The sequence below is a fragment of the Cucumis melo genome, chromosome 7 (assembly GCF_025177605.1).
Source record: "Cucumis melo cultivar AY chromosome 7, USDA_Cmelo_AY_1.0, whole genome shotgun sequence".
NCBI classification, from domain to species: Eukaryota; Viridiplantae; Streptophyta; class Magnoliopsida; order Cucurbitales; family Cucurbitaceae; genus Cucumis; species Cucumis melo.
Window position 1 is genome coordinate 10,886,255 of NC_066863.1, and position 19,171 is coordinate 10,905,425.

The following is a 19,171-nucleotide window of genomic DNA, read 5'->3' on the forward strand; positions in this document are numbered from 1 at the left end:
TTTCATCACAAATTTATAAAGATAAGAGAATGTAATTTACATAAGTCTTTATGAATGTTTTACCATGCATGCATTTAGTGACTTGTCGTAGGATAATAATGAAAAGAAGAAACATAGTGGATCGCAAGGGGATCGTCTCACACCCTGCCCCGCAAATATCCTAACTTGCCATGTGAAATGCGGTGTGACTTTGAGTATCTCTGACGTTCTAAATGCCAAAGACACTCGGTCTTGAGGTCCTTAAGCTTTGCTTAATCACCTACTACATCCTTTCTTAACCACAGTCATAATTTAGGCAATAAAACAACTTAACAAAAGGAATTTGACAAACATATACTTTTATTAACTTGAACAAAGCTTTTTACAACTCTTTTGACAAATTACATAAGTAGAACACTTAAGTTTAAACTAAACGCCTTGACAACCTCTTCTCGCCTAACAAGTTCTTTAACTTTTCCTCTACTTGGCCTTAACGCCTGGAACCTGGAATGTAAAACTTTAAAACATAAGTCTAAAGACTCAAAAAGGTGTTTATGAAATCCTTTTCACAAAATAAAACATCATTTCGCTAAACATATCAAATCACATAAATTCATCTCCTATGAAAACATATCATTTTGCATATCACATCAATACACATTTCACATATCACATTTAGTCAAGTTATTCCTTTGGCCAAGAATCTCGAATAATTCTCTACGCAAGGACTCATCATCCCACGTTTAGACTACTGAGATGGCTTTTTCATCCTCAACATCTAAGAATATTTTGATTTGTTATTGTTGCTCAGGCCACTAAACACAATGCATTCCTTTCCTACACTGGCTAGCTTCACTCCACCATGTAGTCATTTTCTACATGACTGACTTTACTCCTTATCTGCACATAACAGTTAACTCATTTATAGGAAGCAGAATAATGGTTTAAACACCATTTCGTAATCATTGAAACATAAAACATGCTTTAAAACATAATAAACATGCGTTAACATAAAATAGACTTTACTTAGAAGTCTCTTTAGAAACATTTATATTGAAATCATCACTTCAAATCACTAAACATTTTAATAAATAAGGTTTAAAATAATTTAAATACTTTGTAGAAAACACTCACACTACTTAGCTACTTAAATTTCAAAGGCTTTTCTTCTTCTTCTTCTTCTCGCGTAGTCTTCTCGCATTGACACTTTGACACCACTTGAACACTTAAATTTTTCTCTTCAAATTCTCAAAATAATCTTGACTAATAATTTGGCTGAAGACCCTTATTTATACTAATCCTTAAACAAGCTTAGTCACCCTTAAGCTCTTGATAAGTCGCCACCTCATTCTTCTTAGTGGTACATATGTGATCTTAAGATTTAACTTAATCATGCTTAACTTAAACCTTACACGTGGCCCATTAAGTAAATTTAGGAAATTTATGAGAAGTTTCCTTATTTCTTCTCGCCAAGTTCCATTTCACGAAAAACTCTAATTGCCCAACCTTTCAATAGTCTTCTTGCACAACCTTTTTCACGGAGTAACCCACCTCTTCTTGCGTAGACCCCCGAAACGCCTATTTTACTTCTTTAGTTTTAACTACTTGTCTTAACTACAGGTCTTATCTACAGGTCTTAACTACTTGTCTTAACTACGAGTTTTATCTATGGGTCTTAACTATGAGTCTTACAGATTAAGTGCAAAGAGCTTATGCGATAGGAAAACCTCTTGGTGATTAACACCACAAGCGAGATGCCACATCCTCATGCAATGTGATTCACTAGAAGACAAGGATGGTAGTTGGGGTTGATGTGACATGACAAGGCTGCTTTTGGCACTGACATGTACAGTGGGATAAAAGCTTCCTGCCTAAAGCATACTAAGTTGATTTGAATGGACCAAACCCAAGAGAGCTTCATAAGAGATGGCAGTAAGAGAATAACTCTTCCACTTCTGTAAAACTTTTTCCTCCTTTTGCCTCTTCTCCCATTAACATTTTGAGTAATAGCTTAGAGAGAGATTAGAAAGAGAAACCACCATCTTCTTCCTTCTAACTTGTAAAAGAGCCAACGAATGCTTAGGCATTCTATGGCTCGACTCCCTTTTCTTTACCTTCCATTTTTGTACGTTCATTGTAATATTGACTTTTATATATACCAATGGCCGAAAGGGCCTACATAAATCAATATATTGCATATTTGTTCACTATCAATCTTCCATCTCTTTTTACTGTTCATACTGTTTATGTATTATAAGTACTTTGATTGTGTGATAAGTGCTTGATAAGGGATCTCTACTTATAAGGTTCATCTTGTTTAACCTATGCTTTATCCCATGACTAGATTCTCTTTGAGAGAAGAAATTAGGTGTTGTTCACCAACTACTCGAGAGAATAAGTAACAAAAAATAAGTTAAACGTGCGTACAAAAGAACTTGGTGACAAGCTCAATCCGACATTTCGACTTCACCATTTGTATCCAAAACGTGAACAAGTGTGGTGTTTAGAGATCAGCATGACACAACCACAGATGAACATTGTAATTATGAAATAACCACAAGTTTGAGTATATAGCCCAAACTCTCTATAGTGTATGAATAAGGTTCAACGCCTTATTCTAGGGACACTATGAATGTGGCTCGCTTTGTAGTTAGTGCAAATGATGTGATCCTAAATCGTTAATGTAGAGACATGAAAGTGGGGACATTCTATGTAAAGAGTTTACATGAGACTGGAACCATGAAATAGTCACTTTTAAGTTATAACGCTGTTGACTGTATAAAACTAATTATTTCGATTATTGATGACCTAGGTAACTTAATCTTAATCCAGACCTAACTATGAACTTCTGTTCAAACAAAATTATCCTTAGATTTTCATAGGTTAAGGCAGCTCAACAGTGTTGGCCCAATAAGTCTCCCATTTTAAGGGTAAGATTAGGTGGATGGCTAGGGTCATAGGATGCAAGATGGAATTAACTCCTACCCGTTTTAGGGTTAGTAAATAGGTTGTTTCCTTAACACGACTGAATTTATTTCTTGAATAAGGGGTCCCACCCTCTCATTGGTCGAAGAGGGATTCGATTTATAGGTTTAACTTTAACCCAATTGTTTAATAATGGATCAGTGGGACTTAAAGAACAAGATGTAGTCTCAAGAGTATAACGATATTTTGACCCAATAGAGGTTACGAAAAACCTGTGAAGTATTAACTTACTGATCATTATTATATCAGATGAATACAAATATGTCTATAGTGAGGGGAGTGCAACTATATTGATTTTAGTGGAATAACCCGTTAGTTAATGAATGTTGCTCTGTCTAAAAGAGTTTAGCCAGTTAATCTTGGATCGTTGGAGTCCATGATACGTCGTCCATTAGGTTCCCCTGCTAATTCATATGGAATTAACTTAGAACAATATGTTGGAATAGTTCGAATTAGGTAAAGAGTGAGAAACGGACTAATATATATGATATAGTTGTTCGTTATCAATTTGAGATAGAGTATTATATTTAAATGTGATTTAAATATTAAAAATATGAATATGGATTTATATTAAGAAGCTCAAAATTGATGAAAATGGTTAAAGTTGTAAAAAGTCAAAATGTTAACATTTGATTTTGAAAAGTCAAACTTTGATTGGTTTTATATTCAAATATGATTTGAATTTCATAAAAATGAATGAACTCATGCTCAAAAAGTAGGAATTAGTCGAGACGAACAAAATGACAAAATGCAAAATGTTGACTGTTAACTTCAAAAAGTCAAAGTTTAACATGAAAAGTCAAAGTTTGACTATGACTTGAATGATTGCATGACCATATTGCCCTTGAACTACAATTAGTGGGGTAAGTGGTTACATAAGATGTAGACACAGTCCACTAAGTTCCACTAATGGTTAGTGTAATGCTAGGTGTTGAGATTTGACCAACTAATTACATCTAATTTTGCATATAATTAGGTTATAAATAGGTTTCTTTTCAAATTAAGCAAAACATTTTGGAAATTTTTTTGTATTTTTTGATTTACAAAATTAACTAAAAACCTTTTTCTCTCCCAAACTCAAATCCTAGAATTCCCCCTTCAATTTTCATCTCAAAACCACAACCTGGTTCTATGTCTGGAGAATAGCATATCAATACTAGTGGTGGCACCGTGTTCGTGTGCATGAGGAGATATCAAGAAATTTGGAAGCAACAAAGATACATTTTCCTTTAAGCCTAATTTCATATAATTAGGGTAGTTTTGAAGCATGTTAATTACTAAATTGTAATTAGAGTAAAACTGATCCGTTATTTCTACTACGCATGTCTCATGTTTCATCATCTCCCACCTAAAAGAAAAATGAGACATGCACAGCAGAAGTATAGATCGAAAATTTACTATAGAAGCAACTAAATTATTTAGTGATTAACATGCTTAATTCTACCCTAATAAAAAGAAATTAGGATTAAGAGAAATACTTACCTTCGAAGCTTCCCAATCCTTGAAATCTCCCCACGATCACGAACTAAAGACCACCACTAGTATTGATCCACTATTTTCCGAACTTAGAATTGGCTTGTGCGACCCATTAAGTGAAGGAAATAATGAGAAAAGTAGATGAAATTAGGAGGAAGGAAACAACAATTTGGTTTAGTGAAAGGTGAGAAAATTTGAATAATTTGTAAAAATTATTAAAAATATTCTAAGAAATTTTATATAATATTTACATAAAAATGCATGAAAATATTTCACAAAAAATCAATACCTCATTCTATACTTAAAACTTTTTTTTAGAAGAAGCTTCCGAGGGATGAGACTATAGCCTTAAACCTCAATTTTATTAATAGCCAAAAGCGAAGTTACAAGAGGGGCTAAAGGAAAGTCTCAAACAAGTCATAATCTAAAAGCTCTAATTCTTAATGAAATAGAAATTTGGCTATAACCCTTGAAGAGACGATGTTTGCTTGACCACATACCCACCAATTTGCAAATATTTTTTCAACTGCTATGGAAACTGCTGTAGGCATCATTGAAAATGATGTTGTTTCTGTCCAGCCATAGAGTCCATAAAGTCACCGATATGATATTGAATTTTATAACATTGCTAGTGTTCTTTTGATTTATGGAGAATAAGTTGTGGTAGAGGGCGTTGACGGAGTTTTCTTGCACTAAATGCCTTGTTTCTTCGAGATTTTCTTCCAAAAGCTTCTAGCTCTGGCACAGTGGATGAAGATATGGTTGATATTTTCGAAATCTGCTCTACATGATGCATACCATATCAGATTGAGGGAAGATTTTGGATTTCTCTTTTGAATTACATCCATTATGTTTAGTCTTTCATGAAATACTATCCACAAGAAGAATTTATATCTCTTATGAATTTTTTATTGTCAAAGGTTGTCGAAGGAACCTGCACGTGCAATTGGATTGTTGATGGTACTTTCTTCAAAGATGGCTCTCTTGATTGAAGCTATGGAGAAAAGACCATTGTTGTTTAAAGGCCGGGTAGATTTACTTTTTCCTTCATTTGGGTCAAGTTGAGGAAGATAAACAATGATGGTCTGCCAATGTTCTATTTTTGTGTTATTCAACTGTCTTATTGGATAGAAATTCCAATTGTTTATGCTTTGATACCACATTTTTTTTTACTGATGATAGTTATTTACTAAATTTAGCATATAATCTTGCACATTTCTTAGATAGAGTGAGGTTACCACACAAGTTACTATGCCAAAAAGATAGAGAATCACCACTGTTAATTTTCCACTTTACTTTTGATTCAAACCAATCGTTTCCTTTTATTATGGACCTCCAAGGAGCTTTTGCAGAGCTGAATTTGTTGGTCCTAGGGAGGTCTCTTATGAAGCTTTTTTTATACTTTACATCAATGATTTTTCTTCAGAAGAAATTGGTTTCCTGATGGTATCTCCAAATCCATTTGGTGAATAAAGCAAAAATTGATGTCTACTACCTTGGTGATTCCCAGGCCCTCTTTATTCTTTAGAGACGTACAAAGGGACCAACTTATGAGATGAGAGCTTGAGTCATTTTTGTTTCCTTTCCATAGATAATTCCTTCAAAGCCTCTTGATCTCTTTACCAATCATCACAAGAGCTTTGAAGAGTGATAGGAGATATGTTAGAGTGCTCGCAAGAGTGGAGTTTATTAGAGTCAATCTACCGCCTTTAGAAACTTCTATATATTTCCAGCCGAAGAGCTTTTTGTGGATTTTCTCAACTATGTTATCCCAGAAGGCCTTTGATTGAGGTTTTTCCACCAAGAGGAGTTCCCAAATAGTCAATGGGAATGTTTTGTGGAATAAAATCCCAGGAATTTGCAATGTCATTTATCATGACGCTTGCCATTTATCAATATAGAATAGGCAATGTCATTTATCATGACGCTTGCCATTTATCAATATAGAATAGTGCACATTATCGATGCTAGCCTTTATCCATTTTCTCCATCTTTGAGGGTATCCTTTCATTTTCATCATATAGTCAATAAAGTCCTAATTTATTGTATCAAAAGATTTTTCAATATCAAGCTTCATAATGAATCCTTTTACCTTGGATACTCTCCAAAAATCAATAGCTTCATTAACAATCAGAATAGCGTATGTGATTAGTCTATTATTGACGAAATCCATTTTGTAAAGAGACATAGTAAGACTAATTAGTCTGTAATCTGAAGTTTTAGTGCACTTGTTTTTCTTACCAATCAAGGCAATGAAGGTACTATTAGCATTGTTATTGATGATGCTCTTTCTGTGGAAATCATCAAAGACTTCCATCACATCTTGTTTGATGAGAGACCAAGTTTTTTTGTAGAATGACATCGGGAAACCATCAGGTTTAGGGCTTTACCATTGTTGAAGGATTCGATGGCTTTTCTGACTTCAGCTTCACTGAACTTTGCACAATGGACATTATGGTGCCTAGGGTTTAGGGTTTAAGGTTTGCTTATCCACAGTCTGTTGATAGGAACATCCTTGTAGAGATTTTGACAGTGGAGGATGAAAGCATCAACTATTGCTTGAGATGTAACAAACTTACTGCCATTTGAATCCTCAATCTTTGAGACAAGATTCTTCCTTTGGTTTATTGTGCATACCTTATGGAAATATGTTGTATTTTCATCACCTTCCCTAAGCCAATTCTTCCTAGCTCTTTGGGCCCACAATTGAGATTGTTTCAATTCTAAATTGCCAAGGTCACATTTTAGGGCCAATCTTTTTTAGTGTAGAGTATCTGTCATGTTGTTCTTCGCTTCCAATTTGTCAATCTGTTCAATTTCATTAATCAATATTTTTCTAACTCCAAATTGATTGTTCTGGTTTCTGTGCTGCCAAAGCTTAATATCCATGGCCAACAATTTTATTCTTTAGATAAAGTGGAAGCCAGTTTGGCCATTCTGCTTAGAAACATCCCACCAACTCTTAATGTTTCTTCTAAAATCATGGTTCCCCAGAAAAGAGTTGTCTAGTCTGAAGGGGCAAGGGCCCCATTTGATTTGAATAGATTCAAGCAGAATGGGAAAATGATCATAAACCACCTTAACTAGGGTTCTAGAAGTATGCTGGCTATTATGAGCTTCCCACTGATTAGTGAAAAGGAAATGGACTAGTCTTGAGAGAGTAGGGTTTATTCTGAGATTAAACTAGGTAAAACTGTTGTTAGTTAAGGGAGGATCACTCAGCTGATTTCTATGGATGAAATCATTGAACCAATCCATAATGGTTTTATCAAGATGCTTGACATTAGTTTCTATCCTCTATCTGATCATAAAGAAGTCACCAGTCAACAACCAATATGGGTTACAAGTACAATGTAAATTAGCTAGCTCATTCCAAAAAATATCTCTGTTGTTGTTACTGGTAGAACCATAGATAGCAGTGAGCCACCAAAGAAAACCATCTTCATTCTTAATTTGAATAGAGAGACTGAACTAGCCTTTGATTGAGTTTTTTGAACTTGATATCATTCCAAAAAATTAGAATTCCACCAAAATTGCCAATAGGATCTAATGCTCTCATTTTTTTTTTTTTTTGGGGAAGAGACCAGATAGAATTTGAAAAGGAACCATTCAAAGATGATAATTTGGTTTCAGTAAGAACTACAAAGTCAGGCTCATAGTTGAAAATTAGTTTATTTATATGAGCTCTTTTAGAGGGAGCTAGAGCCCAATCCTCTTAAGCTTAATGTAAAATTGGTACCCCTAAGCTCAATGCCCGAATTGTGTGGATTACTGTCAATAACAACATTTGTGGAACCTTCCATGTTTAGTGGGAATTTAGGAGATAGTTTCAGATTATTTTCTTTGAGCCATTCCACTAGCTTCTATTTGAAAAGTTTTTCCTTATGTTCAGTATTGAGTTTTTTCTTGAAGCGCTTGGTTCACCTTCTGAAAAGTTGTCATTCTAGTTGTTCATTGTTGGACAGTTTTCAAAGCTGCTTAATTTGCTAACCAACTGTGTTTCCTCGATGAATTGATCATCAATCTTCTCTATTTGCTCAAATTTATTTCCAGATTGCTGTCATCATTCCTATCTGTCTGCCTTCACTACTAGAGATTGTATTTGTGGCTTATTTGAGCTGGAAGATTGTTTGGCTTTAATGCGATAGCATCTTTTTTTAGTAAGCTTGGATATTGTAGCTTTTGTGTCAGTAGAATCAAATTGTTGATCAACTGATGGACTTTTGATTCTAATCTGCTTTCTACTAGCTATAACTAAATTGTTGGAGAGAAAAGTCTACGGAGTGGAAAAAGAAACTTTCCTCCTTGAGGATTTGTTTTAATCTCTCTCATAAATGTTCATTATTGATTTCCTTTTCTCTCTCTTTTTTATGCTCAAAATCAAATCATTGGAGTTAATATATGAATCAGATGAGCTGTAAATCTTAACCTTTGCATTATTTGATTCAGTGGAGTTATTGATTTTTGAAGAGTTTCTGATCATCTTGTCATTTGAAGTTTCCGGCGGAATAGTATGAAATCCGGTAAAGTGGTAAGTTCCCGAAGAGGAATTGAATTCATCAAAATCCCTTGCTACTTCATTTTTTAAGGTTCCATGGATTCTAACATTACTTTCTATCAGCCATCTGCTTTATGGTGGTGGAACCATCTGAATTACATGGTCTTGACCAAGGTAATCTTTAAGCAAAATAGATGCATGGAAAAAACCAGTATAATTGTATTTCACCTTTACCTTTGCTTCAACCAGGTTATCTATATTCACCTTTTCTTTAGCTACATCAAGGAATCATTTCCAATATAAACAAAACTGTCTAAATTCCATGAGTGTAGGGGTATGCCTCTGAATCATAGCCAGCCTCTATAGCTTGGGATTAAGGAATGTGTGGCATGTTTTGTAGGAAACCATTTTTCAAATTTGACATAGTGTTTTCCAATTGTTGACTAACCTGTTTCACTGTTGTTTCTACAAAGAAATTAGGCCTGCTCTGCTTCAAGAAGGATGATTGCTTTATCCGAGTGAAAAGGCTAGTAAGATAATTCATATTATGTTTGTCTCTTAAAGGAGAACATGATTCTGCTCCAATCGTCATGGAAATATCTTTTGGTTATGATCACAGCCGCTTTAAGATTTAAAGAATTACCTGAGGCTCCCTACTTTTTGGTTTCTAGTGTTGAACTTTCCTTTCTTGAGCTTTCATTTGAAAAGCATATGCTTTTCTTTTTCTTATTTTCATCCTCACCATTATCTGATAGCACATCTGCATATGTTTTCTTTGGGATCTCAGAGTCTGAACAAGAAAGGTGATACGCATCATAAAATCTGCTTAAAGAAGAACAAGGCCTTTTTGAGATCTAATAAGGAGTAAAGGCGATGAACAACAGAAAAGATTTCCATCCTTTCTTGTCATTTCTTTCAAGGATCAATATACTGCATTTCCTTCCTTTGTTGTTAATTTTGAAAATTTCAGCTGTGTTACCAGACTTACTCTTGTTCTTTGTCTTTCTTAGCCACATACAGCTATCAACATACCTTTTTTCTATGAAAAAGTGTCTATTTGTTGGGTTGTCAAGCAAAAGTTTGAAGCTTTTCCTAATCCAATCGAGTGTACCCGGAGTGACATCCATGGAGAAGCTTTTGTGATAACAAACCTCTGTCAACCACATTTTGATAAATTTTGTCTTGCTGTCTAAGGAGAGAATGAATTCTTTTCTATCAACTTGGCATGTTTTGGGAAGTGGTTTGACGAACGAACTCTCTATTTTCTTAAAAAGGAACGATTAGAAAAGAAGAATAGAAGTACCTTTTTTGGAAAATATTGAAACTTTTAACTTTGCATGGAAACAGTATCTTTAAAAGGATAGTGGTAGTTGTAATAGGTTGAAACAGTAACTAGAACATCAAATTATTTTAGATTTTGCGGCTGCTGTCACTTGTTAAAACTGGGAGCTTATGATTGAACTGGTAGTTAAGTATCTATTCTTCCAATAACTTTTCTTCAATGGACTTGAATATTACAGCTGCCAGCAGAACAAGAAGGGAACATAGGGTAATTTCTCTCTCTACATTCTCTTTTTTTCTCAACTTAAACTTAATGGGCTATATGTTTACAACTTATGTAAACACTTGTCCCACTAAGTGCTAGTGGGGTTATCCAACAAAATGTTGGATTTTTCCACTAACTTTAGTCCAAGGGCAATACGGTCATTTGACCAATTAAGTCAAAGTCAAACTTTGACTTTTTCAAATTTTGACTTTTTACCATTTTATCCATCTTGACTAATTTCGACCTCTTGAGCATAAATCTACATTCAGCTTTCTGAAATTCAAATCACATCTGAATTTAAAGTCAGTTAAAATTTGACTTTTCAAAGTCAAAAGTAAACATTTTTACATTTTACAATTTCGAGCTTCCAAATATGAATCTGTACGCATACTTTTAATATTTAAATCACATTTAAAAATAAAACTCTATAACCGACGTCTATATCACATATATCTGTCAGTTTGTCACTCTACTAAATTCGAACAATTTGAATTATTCCAACATATTGTTCTAAGTTAATTCCATATGAGCTAGTAGAGGAACCTAATGGACCTATAGATCGTGGGATACTATGATCAAAGGTTAACTGATTAAATCCTTTTAGGTTGAACTAATCAACATTCGTTAACTAATGGGTCATTCCACTAAAGTCCCTTAGTTGCACTCCCCTCACTATAGATATATTTGTGTTCATTCGGTATAACCATGATCAGTAAGTTAATATTTCATAAGTTGTTTGTAACCCCGAGACTACATCTTGTTCCTTAAGTCCCACTGATCCACTATCGAACAATTGGTTTAAGGTCCAACCTATAAATCGAATCCCTTTCAAGCCAATGAGAGGGTGGGATCTCTTGTTCAAGACTTGGATTCAATCCTTAAGGGAACAACCTATCTACTAACCCTAAGACGGGTAGGAGTGAATTCTGTCTTCCACCCTATGTTCCTAGCTATTCACTCAATCTTACCCCTGAAATGGGAGGCTTATTGGACTAACACCGTTCAACTGTCTTCACCTATGTAGATCTAAGAATAATTTCACATGAACAGAAGTTCATAGTTAACTTAAGATTAAGATTAAGTTACCAAGGTCATTAATAATCAAAATAGTCAGTTTTATATAGTCAACAGTATTACAACTAAAAAGTGACTATTTCATGGTTCTAGTATTATGTAAACTCTTTACATAAGATGCTCCCACTCCCATGTCTCTACATGAATGATTCAAGATCACATCATTTGTACTTACAACAGAGCGAGTCGTATCCATAATGTTTCTGGAATAAAGTGCCCAACCATATTCATATACTATAGACCGTTTGTGCTATATACTCGAACTTGATCCATATTTATGTCTCTATATAAAGTTCAAGTCTACACTAGATAGCTTTAGGACTTTAGTTTATTGGATTCAAGATTATAGTATTCTAATTTCACTAATAAGTCCTCAATAACAATTTTATTGAATAGAATGTAATTTCAACTACAAACTACGAGTTTTTGACATAAATTCCAACAATAATATTATAAACTTTTTATGATAGCTAAACTTTAAAAAGGATAATTAAAGGGAATAAAATACCCATAAAAATATGCATGTCGTAACGTATTATTTTGTATGGCTCCTTTGGATCAGCTGTCTTGTATGCATTATTGTATTCTTTGAACTTTTCTTTATCAAAGAGCAGTTTACATACATTTACTAAGAAAAAAATGAAGAAAAGAAAGAATTTTCATAACATAGTAACTAAAATTATAAAATGATTACCTATATTTTTGAATTATCACGAGAACATAAAGGAAGTTAACACATATCTCACAAACAAATAATTCTTCATAACCAGTAAATAAGGTTGATATGTTAACAATTAACATTAACAAGGAAAGAGGAAATACCTTGACAGACCATGATATTTGGATACTCCTCTTGAGAATCCACTGCTCTTTCTGAAAAGCATATAATTGTATGAGAAGTAGTTGATTTTATTACACTAGATGTTTTAACAGTTTCTACTTACCTCCTTAGAGATACAAGGTATTCCTCTCTTGAAACATTTTGCATTTCTTCAAGGACTTTTGTATATTCAGTAACTTGCAAAATGCAATTGTTACATTTCTTATTACACAAAGATAGTCGAGCAGATCAAAGTATGCAAGTAGGATACTAAAGATACATCTCTAGATAATATAATATTTTTTCCAGAACTCTTTAATTGTTTAATACACTTTTTCAAAAGCTAGAAAGTGTCCCACAATTTAAATAGAAACAACTCTAGGATCGTAAGACAAAGGATAGAAAAGAGGAAATCTAATTAGTGGGAATACAATTTCATAAATAAAGGGCATATACATACTTCAAAGTATGCATAAAAATAACTATCGAGAAACTATGGTAACAAGAGAATCGATTTCTATCCATGTTAATGTCATTCTCCTTACCATAAATTCATGTTATTCATTGAAAGTGTGGTAAAGGGAAAAATAATTCAGTATTTGTCAATGTGAAAAAGTATAAAGAGAAAAATAAATTAGAATACTAACTTAGATACACTTGAATGTTCGATCATGAGCCAGAAGTTCCATGCACATTTTAAAGATAAAAGTGCTGCCAGTACTCAGTACTTCAAAGTAAATCGGTGATTGGTTTCTCATTGATATTTGTGCGTGTGTATGTGAAAGAGAGAGAGAGAAACACCTTGCTTTCCCTTCTTGTTTTGGTTCTGGTTCCATGTATTTTTATCCCAAAAATGGGTTTCATAACGACTAGTCTGTATATGCCTAATATCATCAAACCATTCACAGGCACTAGTCAGCAGAGAAAAAGATAAAACTAAAACAACTGGTGTACATTATTAGCAATGTCGGCCAATTAATTCTCATTAGATAAAAAAATAAGGAAAATTTGAAAAAATAGTTGATGAATATCTTGTGATAATAACATCTGATAAAATATCTACTGACTTGATAAAGTACCCCATGAGGTGGTTGACTTCAACAAAATCTTGATTAGCTATAATGCACAATAAAAATAGCCTTGCCTCACATCATGAACTTAATCATTAAGGTCTTATATACCAAACCTGCGGACATATTGGTTCTATCCAAAAAAATCCTCTTATGTCTAGCTCTACTTAAGATGCTACTGATCATTTAGCCATTTCAGTTGCTCTCTCTTTCACTAACATGAGATTATCGAGTTTAGATTCTGTTTTTGTGTGTAACTAAGGCTCGATACTATGGCCTAAACTTTAGTAGCCATTAGCTCAAGTTACATATTCACCCATGAAAAGAGTCAATTGATTGTATCCTTGTCTCATCATATCAAAATCTCCCTATATGAACAAAGACTTGACTCTTTTCCAATTGAGTAAAGATAAAATTCTTTACAAAGGGCTTTCTGTAATTTCAGATGTACGCGAATGAAGGAATTTTGAGTGTTTTTATAAGAGAGAGAAAATTAAAAGCATACAAAACTATTTTAATCGTGAGAGAAAAGGATTTCAACAATTTTGTATAATACAAGTGTTTTTTTATTTGGAAAATTTTTTAATGACACAAGAATTATTTTGTTAGTTAACGATGCGAAAATTGTGTCAAGAAAAATATTTTTATTTTTAGCGACACATTTTACCCTGCCCCACCCATTTTTTCTTGATTTCAAGTGTCATTAAAACCCTAATTTCTAGTAGTGAATTACCCCAACACAGTGTTGGCCCTGTTAATGAAGTAGTAGAAACAAAAGAAAGAATAATACTTAATTGAGACAAAAACAATAAAAAGGTGCACTAGAATACATTCATGCCTTAACCAATGCCAATAGAAGCTCCTTTATGGTTGATAACTCAACTGACATGGATGACTACAATTTTTGTAAGAAGACATCCATCCGATCTAATCTCGCTTCTAGGCAACCTACATGCTGGTTGTAATCACACATCGCCTGAGGTCTATCAGCCTGAATAGGCTGCTCCGTAGATGCAGTGGGGCAATCATCGTCCCCAAAAGGAGAATGGAAAAGTTGGACATGAGAAGGAGAAGGGCGTCTCGATGTGAGAAGGAGGGGAATGCTTGATGTGAGGAAGAGAGGGATGCTTGACATGAGTGCTTGGTAGGGCATGCTTGATATGTTGAGGAGCATGGTCATATGAGCCTTTCTCATAACCTTTCATGTATCCGAGCCTAAAATTTAGACATCAATAGGTGTTAATTAAGACTTAATGTGAGGCCCAAATGTGGAAAAAGGAGTCCTATTGAAAAGGAGCCCGCAGGAAATGAATGATTATTCTAAATAGAAAGGAATGATTATTCTAAAGAAAGCCTTAATTTTGAAGAAGGTTGTGTTTCAAGGAAAGGCGACGCAGGGAGAGATTCTTATTGAAGGGTTAGGCATTTTGCGCAGCAACATGAGCTGAAGTCTAAAAAGAAGAAGTGGGTGTTTGTTGTCTGTCATGAGAAGAAGGCAGGCGAGGAAGAGTTGAGCATTCCAATAAGATAAACGTAGTATTTTTAGAGAATGGGCAATCTAGATTTGAGTAGTTGAAGAAGATAAGCTTAGTATTTCAAGAGAAGTGTTTAATGCTTAGTTAATCTCTGGTGACATTTCAAGCTTTAGCTGATTCCATGGCTCGATGCTTGTTGCATAATATTTCCTTATAAACATTGTTTCGAAGATATGTCATGCTAAGATCTAATGAAGCAACTTGGTAGGCTACTAGGACAGGATGATGAGATAAAAGATGCATGTCTTACCTATGCAATAAAAGATGCATGTCCTAGATATGCATTACTAATTTCTTGATTTTATGCATGTAGTACAACTTTTCCTCTATCGTCCAAGTGTAAGCGAAGAGAGGTTTCTTGGTAAGTCTAGTGTCAAACTTAGGGAATTGGTGTTCTAATTGAGTTTACTACGCAAGTAACCTTCTACAGTATACTCTATACAATATAAGTAGGCACAATATGTTTTCCCTATTTATATACAATAAGCTAAGGTGTAATTGAAAGTGAAAAAGGAACATGACGATGAAATGTAATGAATTGTGAACTCATATAGTAGGCATGGGATGAAAAGATATTTAACTATTAAATGCAATGTATTGTGTATTAACATTTCAAGGCAATACAAAGCATCTATTAACTTCACATTTAATTCAAGCATCCACTCGGGGCCTTTTTCATACTTGCTCATCTTTTGAGAACCAAATACTTAAAGTTAAGCTATGATTTGTATCTAATCCATTTGTATGCATGATAAGTAGTTTATTTTATTTTAATAAAGATGAGCATCCTTTCGATTCTTTTGTCGTACACGTTGACATCTCTGCAACTTATGTTAAGGATGCATTTAGTGATGAGAGTGCATTTCTACAATCTCTTCATCGTCAACTTAGTTAAATATCGGGTTTTCGTGTCAAGTGATTTATGTCAATACAATTGTCTTCTCTCAAATCAAACAAGGCATTAACATCCGCGTTTAGCTAAACGGGACTTACAATACATACATCAAGATTCTATAGTATTAATATAACACATTCTATTGTTCAATAACTAGTTAAATGCAATAAAAGTGAATAGCCAAAGAGATAGGGGAGAATGATAGAAGAAATGTATTAGTATTTTAACTAGAACTTTAGAATTAATATTACAAATCAATGCAAAAGAAATACAAAATGGAATACGAAGAATTGAATCAAGCCTCAGAATATAATTTCTCATACTCCTTGGCTTTGATTTTTTACCTGCGTGATAAAGAGAAATGGTAAGAAAAATCTCTTGCTCTTTTTGTTCTAAACTTTCACCTAAAGCTTTAAGAGAGAATAGAAAATTGAGCTTCTCTCCGAGATCCAATTTTTGCACCCACTTATTCTGGAGTAAATGCCTCTATTTATGGTCGAGGGTTGATGTTGACAGATCATTCTGCGCTCCATTAATTTCTCTCATAAAGCTGTAGCAGCGCCACTGGTATCCTTTTCTATAAGACCCGCACAAAAGATTTAAAACAAAGAAGTAAAATCCGGCAATAAACTAAGCATTTTGAAGTAGGAGTAGATGAGAAGAAGAGAGGACTAAGGTAGTTCGTGAGGAAGATTTTTTAAGTTTGTGTTGCTATGCAATTAAGGCATTACATGAGAAGAAGGACTAGGCATGAAGAAGTAAGGAAACTTCTTAAAAATTTCATAAGCTATGGGCTACGTGTAAAGATTAAGTTAAGCATGCATAAGATAAATCTTAAGCTTACACGCGCACCATTACGAGTAGTAGCTGACAAAAGGACAAGAGTTTAAGGGTGACTTAGTTCATTTAAGAAGTAGTATATATAGGGGTTAAGGTCAGACCATTAGAAGAGTAATTCTGCTTATTTAAGAAGGAAAACTAAAAACTTGAAGTGATGTCTTTCTACCTATGCAAGAAGAGGAAAGTAGGAATAATCCAGGTTTTAGGTTAACTTTGGTGGGTTTTTTCTTCAACGTATTGACAAGATTTCCAGCTTTTTTTATAAATTCTTTGAATGATTTCAACATAAAAGTTTCAGAGATTTATATGAAAAGTTTTCACAATTGAAAGTAAGTTTTATGTACTTTAAAGCATGAGTTGTTATAAGAAGGTTTTCAAACCTTTAGTTACTTCCTATCAATAAGCTAACTTTTATGTACACATAAAGAGTCAAGGCAAGCATTGGGTAAAAGGGACTACATGGTGATGAGAATCTCGCTTATACATTGAAAGAAGAGTATTAAGCTTAGCGGTCTGAGCAACAAGGACAAACCTGTATATTCTCAGATGTAGTGATTACAGTAGTCTAAACACAAAGTTACATGACCTAGCGGAGAGAATGATTCGAGATCGTTGGCTAGAGAAATGTATGGTAATTAATGAGTGTTATACGAAATGATGCATTATATGAAATTAAAAGCTAATATGAATTGATGTTTTGTTTTATATCAAATGATATGTTTACATAAGAGATTTGTGATTTGAAAGGTTTGGCAAAATGATGTTTATAAAAGATATTTGCAAAAAGGATTTATTAAAACTTCACTAAGTCTGTAGACTTATGTTTCAAAACTCATCTTCTCGGAAGCAGGCGTTAAGGCCAAGTAGGGAAGGTTGAAGGGCTTGTTAGGTCACGAAGCTGCCAAGGTATTTTACATTTTTAGTTTAAAAACTGTATAATTGGTGTGAAGTTATTGTATGTAAAATGCTTAATGAAAGTCGTTAATAAAGTCTTAGTTTGGATACTTTTCTGTGTTATGCTTTTCTTATCGCCTTATGATTTTTTTTAAGTGCCAGTTAAGTTTTGTAAGGTCATGAGACGGTTAAACAAAGTTTAAAGAACTCAAGACTTCGGCATTTAGACGCGTCGAGGATGCTCAAGTCGCGTGTGCGGGGCGGGGTGTGACATTTTCTCTTTTTCTGATATTCGCACCAATCATTTTTGTCTGCTAGTAGTTCAGATCGCCTAGATCATTATGATTATCATGTTGCTGGTTGCGTGTGTCTCCTCGCCTAACATTCTATAGCCAAGCTATGTAATGTTATATACTTGGTGTAGGGTAGGGTAGGGTGTGACAATTGTATACTTGGTGTAAAGTTGTTGTATTTAAAATGCTTAATGAAAGTTAATAAAGTCTTAGTTTGGATACTTCTCTGTGTTATGCTTTTCTTTATTGCCTAAAGATTTCTGTTAATTGCAAGTTAAGTTTAGTAAGGTCATGAGGTGGTTAAGTAAAGCTTAAAAAACTGGGTGTCTTTGATGCTTAGATGCGTCAAGGATGCTCAAGTCATACCGAGTCTTGCACACCAAGGGAGGACGTGTGTGGGGCGGGGTGTGACATTTTCTCTTTTTCTGATATCTGCACCAACCATTTTTGTCTGCTAGTAGTTCAGATCGCCTAGATCATTATGATCATCATGATGTTGGTTGTGTGTGTCTCCTCGCCTAACATTCTATAGCTAGACTATACTTCTTTCTGCCTAAAGTCTAGCAAATAAAATGCGATAAAATAGGGATAAAGTTCTTTTGTAGTTTGCGGTGCCTAACTTGGTTAATTCTTTTACTTTTCTCCATGTTTTCTTCCAATCTTATGCATTAAGGCTTCATTACTTTACATAAAATGCTATAATAACTTGTATTTCTACAAGTTATCACACCCCCAATTTTAAAATAATACATGTCCTCAAGCATCATTCCAGAATTCTAAGAATTCATTTCTTCCGCAAGCTCCACTAAACTTCTTAAAATATGTTTCTAGTTCATCTCGCATTTTGAATGTGTCATACTTTCCTCGTCTACTCTTCACTTGTAAAAATATTTCTACATTCTAGATGCGGCAAGCTTAAGTCTCAATATATCCTTATTCATTTTCCAGAAAATCTTATTTTCAATTTTTAGTAATGGTCATTGTTTTCGAAAAATTTAGGTTCCTTCAGGCAGTTCACTTATTACTTACAGTACACTTGATACAATGTGGGCATTAGTCATCCACTTATTACAAAAGATTAACTCGTCGCCTATTTATAGTTCTAAAGCTTTTGCCTTTTATTTTTGCTAAGAGAGATGAATAAAGAATAAAAAACGTTTCTTTTCTTTTCTTGATCACGTTTTAATTCTGAACTTGTCAAATGTTTTTTAGAATACCATAATTGCATTGTAAAATGCCATGAATGGTTTTTTCAAAATTTCAAAA

The 19,171-nt window shown here is 33.9% G+C and overlaps 2 long non-coding RNA genes across 2 annotated transcripts; one reads left to right on the forward strand and one right to left on the reverse strand.

The window, feature by feature from the left end:
- Positions 1–321: 321 nt before the first annotated feature.
- Positions 322–12,476, reverse strand: LOC127150234 (uncharacterized). The gene is made up of 2 exons (XR_007822399.1): positions 12,381–12,476; positions 322–483 (listed from the first exon to the last, which is right to left on the reverse strand). It is a non-coding gene; the product is annotated as an uncharacterized LOC127150234 (long non-coding RNA).
- Positions 4,854–10,094, forward strand: LOC103487512 (uncharacterized). Its single transcript, XR_537267.3, has 3 exons — positions 4,854–5,469; positions 8,890–8,971; positions 9,062–10,094. It is a non-coding gene; the product is annotated as an uncharacterized LOC103487512 (long non-coding RNA).
- Positions 12,477–19,171: the final 6,695 nt, after the last annotated feature.